The sequence below is a fragment of the Meleagris gallopavo genome, chromosome 12 (assembly GCF_000146605.3).
Source record: "Meleagris gallopavo isolate NT-WF06-2002-E0010 breed Aviagen turkey brand Nicholas breeding stock chromosome 12, Turkey_5.1, whole genome shotgun sequence".
Classification (NCBI taxonomy): domain Eukaryota; kingdom Metazoa; phylum Chordata; class Aves; order Galliformes; family Phasianidae; genus Meleagris; species Meleagris gallopavo.
The window spans coordinates 9,564,975-9,570,744 of record NC_015022.2 but is presented as its reverse complement, the minus strand read 5'-3'; the positions used below and the strand labels follow the sequence as shown (position 1 = coordinate 9,570,744).

Below are 5,770 nucleotides of genomic sequence, written 5' to 3'. Positions count from 1 at the left end.
TTTTTTTTAAGAATTATCAATATCAAAGCAACAACTGTCTTTCATTTGAAAATCTAGTTAATTTATAAAAGAATGAGGCACCCTTCTTGAGTTCAGATTATAAATTACATATGTTTAATATCTACAAGAATAGAGTGTGGTTTTTTAAGAAATTCCTTCTATTTCTGTTTCTTATAGGGAATTTGCAGAAGTGTGTTTAATGTCAGTGTGCAGAGTTGTTTCTTATGGGTTGATATTCAAAGTAGGTAACCTCCCCGAGCTCTAAGGAATTGATTAAGGTGGTTAAGGAATCACTTTCTAGAGATTAATGTAAAGACAAATATTTACAGAAATGCATGGTAGATCAATAACTGTCAACTTGTAAATAAGCTATTGCAAATGTGGTGGGGGGTCTAGTATCAGTTCCAAAAGTTTCTTCTCTGATGAAAACTTTGTGCTTTTATTCACAATGGAGAACAAGCAGTGAAATAATTGTAGTGAAATAATTATTGTGCAGAGAGATCATGCCCACATGTGTATGGAAGTAGGGTTATAAATGTAGGGAGCTGAGAAGTGCACCTCTTTTGTGATGGAAGTCTGGGAGGTGGGCCACTTAACCTGGAGGGAAGGAGGCTCAAGGATCATTTCATCAGTGTATGTAAAGGGAGGATAGAAAGAAGACTGAGCCAGGCTCCTCTTAGGCCCAAGGTGTGACAAGAGGCAGTGGGTGTATGTAAACCAAAATGTTCCATATTGTGGAACTGAAACCCTTGGTGACTGCTGGAGGAGGTGTGGGAGTGCTGGGGTTGGCAGGAGATGATCCTCTGCTCGCACCAGAGGGGCCTTTTGTGTCTTAATTGTGTATGGTTGGAGTTAACTAGAAAATGTGCTTCTCTAGGTTGGTTGGTTGATGGAATGGGGAGTTGAGTGATTTGGATGGGACTGCATGCCCAAATGAAAGCGGATGTGTAATAGTTGAAGTACATTTGTAGAATTTTATTGCCATTGTCTACTGAAAAATGTTCAGGTGTTCTGCAATCATAATCAGTAAAGTGTTTTGTGCATCTTCATGAGTAAGTAATAGTAGAAATGGGGATAGTTTTAGTGGGATGTGACTTTTAGTGAGTTCACTGAATGGAGGCTCTGCTGTGTCCCCCCCAGTCAATACTCATTCCAAGAATTTTTGCAGTAATTTTTTAGTCGCAGCAAAACTTTTTTTTCTTGAAAATTAAAGAGGTTTGTGTATTAGGGGAGTGCTTTCACCTTTTGAGTTGCATCTTAAAGAATATTTAAGGTAATTTTTGAGAATGTGTGATATCTTTAAGATAAGCTTTTTGTAGATGATGACGTGTTTGACGTTGCAACTGAAAAACTGTAAAAGTATTTAACATGAGGCAGCTGATGTTTTTGCTCCAATGAACACGTGCTTTGGCAGGATAGAGAAAAATGGGACTGGGGTACCAATACTGCAAGTAATAACTGAATACATTGTGTAGTTCTTGAGCCAGAAAGGACTACTGGGATGTACAAGAAGCTGTGTATGTGGCCACATATGTATGTGGCCTCCCTGAAAATTTGAGTGAAGAGCTGCATTCTGTATGGGAATTGATACAAGTCAGCTGATAAGTTGTCTTTATTTATTTATTTATTTCAATTATTGTTGTTCTCTTTGTTTCTTCAAATAACTTCTGTAGACAAAGAGAACTGACTAACTTTTTGAAAGGCAGGTTAAACTGCTCTGGAACACAGTGTATGTCAGCAAACTGAAGATGTTTTTTTCTTCCTTTTATAGCTTTGCTTCTTGATCCTGAATAAATGATGCCTCCAAAGTGCTCCCGTTTTCTCAAAGATGGCAACTATTTTAAAACAAATGAAGTCGTCTTATTTTGGTGCAGTGACTCAGATGTGCTCCTGGCAGTTTGAAAGCACTGTATAAGTTTCTATCAGCCTTGAAAATCTCTATAAAGCACAAAAGCTGTGAGTTCTTAGCAGTTAAATGTTCTTTGGGTTCCCACTGGGAAGGCAGGGGAGTGAGCGGAGGACTGTGGTCTTTAGCCACCTGCTGGGTTAAATCACAACAGACTGCTATATGTTTTCATAAGAAAATTAAATTCCTTAATCTTGGTTTATGTTGTTAATTTATTAAATTGAAGGTTATTAATTTGCCACTGTACATATTTCCTATCAAGTCCATATGAACTAGTAAGTGCAATCAAGTAGTCTGAGACAGTTGTTTTTGCCCTCAGCAAAGTTCAAAACATAGTTCCAAGCCAAGGAGTTGTTATATAACATGACCTGCTTGTTTCTTACACACCAGTGAACACTGGACAGATTTTCTGCTCAGGTGCACCTAACACATATTTCATGCTTAGCTGCTTTCTTTCTGTGGAATGGTGTATTTGACCTGAAAGAGATTGGTGTTGCCAAAAGCAGTATATTAAGTGTTCTTTCTTTCTTTCTAAGTCATCTCCCTTGAGAGATCTACTTAATGTGCTTCACTCCTGCCATCTGTAAGAACAAGTGAGATGGGGGTACTGATGCAGAATATCCCCTTTGTAACTACAATTCTTAGAGTGTATATTTTTCGCTTGCCATATTAACTTCACTCTATCCTTGTATGTACAATAATCTTGAATGTGGTTATCTTGCTTTGGGGCTGATGAACTGGAAGTGGTAGCATTATTCTCTGAGTCCAGTTGCTCGATGACTTTTCTGAACTCATAGACAATGAATCATTTAAGTGATGACTTCTGTGTAGTAAAACAGAGTTGTGTGTTCTCATCTGGATTTTAATGCAGATTCTTGAGAGCAGGTTTTGAATGTTCAGTACCTTTCTTGCATGCTATTCAGGGAGGAATCTCAGCATAGTAAGTTTGCAGATTATTCTTGCAAAGCTGTCCACCCTATGACACATCTATCTGGTAAATTTTCCCTTACCTCTTTTTGGTGCTGTTCATTTCTTAAAAAGAGGCTACCAGGAAAATATGTTTAGGTTAGAAACTGTAGTCTTATAAGCATTATGTGGTGTAAATCTCTTCAGTGAATTCCAGTGTTGTAAACAGATGATGTCTTTTCAGTGCAGAAATAAAAACATGATTTTTGTGCAGGCAGTCTGTTTCATCTATCTTTGAAGGAAGTTGTATGCATTCATTTGAAAAGCAGTTAACACCTTGTTTGTTCTATTTCAGTTGCAGCAGCTTTTGGAGGACAATGAAGACCAGCTCTCCCAGCATTCAGACTAGTGTTCATGAGACTGAAGAGCAGTAAGGCTTTTTGCTCTGTTAGTGCTTAAGTTGTGCTTTTGAGAACGGAACCAAATCTCAGCTGGTTGGGTGTATGAGAGCAATCTAAGTAAAAGGCGTGCTGTACTGCCACTGGCAGTGTGGTTGGGGCTCCTTGAGAGACAAAATAGATACCACTTAGTTTAATGAAGTGGGCTTCAGTAGGGTTTTGTTTTGTTTTGTTTTTTACCTGAGATCTTAAGTACCATAACTAAACTTCTTGTTTCTCTCTAGATCACATCGGCTTTGGAAGCCAGATGGAAAGTGGAATGATCATCTTATGATAACTGATAGTCAAAATGTAAGTTTGTGTAAGCAATTATGTATGAGTAAGAACTGTTCATGGATGACAACACACTAAATATTCTTGAAATTCACTAAAGAAGTAGTTTTAATGTAGGCAATGTGCTCTGCTATTCATCTGCAGTACTTCCACCTTGATGATGTAAAACTACTGTAAAACCCCAGAAAGAAAAAAATTATGGTTAAAAAAAAAAAATCTCGGTTTTGAAAGGGGACTCCAAGTGATACTGTTTGTATATTTCCACTGCAGTGTATTTCTTCTTTATTCTTTTTTTCCAATTTTTGAAAAAAAACAAAAACAACACTTTGCAATTATTAAAGACTAATAGAGTAACGGTTATTAATAACTTCTAGTGCTGAGCCTTAAAGTCACCCTTTTCATGCATTCTAAATCTTCAGTCAAAGTATTGTTGCCAAAATCGGTGGACAAACTCAAAGGAGCGTACCCTGTATCTTATGAGCTCTCACTGCTTTGCACTGGAGCAATTTGTTATGCCTGGAAGAATGCTATAACTGTAGACTGGTTTGCTTTCTTCTTTACTTAAATAGATGATTGTTAGTATGTGGAGTTTGTGCCACATAATTTCAAGCTTTTTATTGACTTAATTTGATTAATTTATTTATTTTCAGGAGGAGGATTTGTATGTATGCATGTATGGTAGGTTTATGCATATATACACTTAAAATTATTAGCTTTTTCTTAAAACAAACAAAAAACCCTTATTATTATTATTCATTTTTGCCTGCCAAAGTGATGAGCTTCTAAAAGAAAAGGAAGATTATCTTAACATTCTGAGGAGTGAGCCTAAAGAGAAATGAAGCAATTCTATTACCAAAATAAAGAGGCAATTGCAGAAAGAAAACAAAGAGCAGGCTGAAAAGGATGTTTCATTACCCAAAGTCCACTGGGAGAAGGAAGAAGAGTTGTCAGCTTGTCACAGGGAATTCCAAGTTTTCTGTTGATTTAATTTGATGAATTTATTTTCAGAAGGAGGACTTAAATGTATGATAAACTTACACAAACATTCATTATAATTAACCTTTTTCAAAAAAATATTATCTACCTCAATCTGAGGGTGAATGACTCTGCTTTCTATATTATTTGGTTCAGTCATCTCATGAAAGTCTGTTCTGTATGCTTCCCAATGGAGGCAAGCCAGAAGGAGGAAGAAAAATAAACTCCTTTAACAAACACACAGTGGGAGGTGTAATTTGGAGGGTGCAGGGGAGTGAAGGAGTGTCAGGGATGCTAAGATGTGCCTCGAGGGGTTTAGGTTGTGGTGTTCTTCAGCAGTGTAGTGCCTTGTCTTGCAAGGAAGAAACTCTTTGCTCACAGGGTGTGGTTTTGGTGTTCAGCTGTCAGGCAAGATTATTGGTCTAAGCTGGTTTTTGTTACTGTTATTAAATGCCAGTGAAATGCTATTTTTATTCAGACAGTGGGGAGATTGTCCTAAATCATTTTTTCTTTTCCTTGGTAGAAAGAACAAGTCACTGCAAAGATAGAAAGAGAATTACAAAGTAGGCTTCAAGAAATGAAGAAAAAAAAAAAAGAACAAACTGTGGTAGAACATAAGGACTGCAGTGGTTATACGAACAGAGTAACATGCATGAGTGATATTTCAACTGAAGAGTTAGCAAGGATGTTATTGAGTGTCAGAAGCTGCAGATCCAGAATATTCTGAAAGAAAAAGTGGAAAGTGAAGAGGTCTTAAAAGAGCTTGAAATAGAGCAGGGAAGCAAATACTGTAGACGTCTTGTCAGCCAGGTAACAAATAATCCCCTAGGTGATGCTTCTCTCCTCCTCCTCCCCGCTCCCACCTCCCTCCCAGCCCTTGAAATGTGCTGAGGGGTTGAGCGCTGTAGCTTTTCCCAAAGCTGTCCCATGCACTATGGCAGGACCGGAGGCTGCGTAGCTGGGGAAGAACTTCATGGGAGGCACAGCAATGTCTCTGGGGCTTTCAGTTTATTTGAGTTGTTGTGCAACCGAACAACATAAAGGGAGAAAGCCCAAGAGAGTCTTTGGCTTTGTGCCTGTAACGCGGCTTGAATTCCTTCACCACCAAAATAACAAACCATCTATTAAATGCAAAACAATGCAGGCAACACAGCCCTTCTGCCTCTCAAGCTCCCTGTGCTGGCTGTAGAAAGCAGCCATTGCTCCCCTGGAAGTAGCCCAGTCTTTGTAAATTTCTTAGCTTAACTCAACG

The 5,770-nt window shown here is 38.1% G+C and overlaps 1 long non-coding RNA gene across 1 annotated transcript; it reads left to right on the top strand.

Annotated features, from left to right (window-relative positions):
• The first annotated feature begins 269 nt into the window (after window positions 1-269).
• LOC104912831 lies at window positions 270-5,107 on the top strand. The gene is made up of 3 exons (XR_004161048.1): window positions 270-1,956; window positions 3,168-3,242; window positions 3,495-5,107. It is a non-coding gene; the product is annotated as an uncharacterized LOC104912831 (long non-coding RNA).
• Window positions 5,108-5,770: the final 663 nt, after the last annotated feature.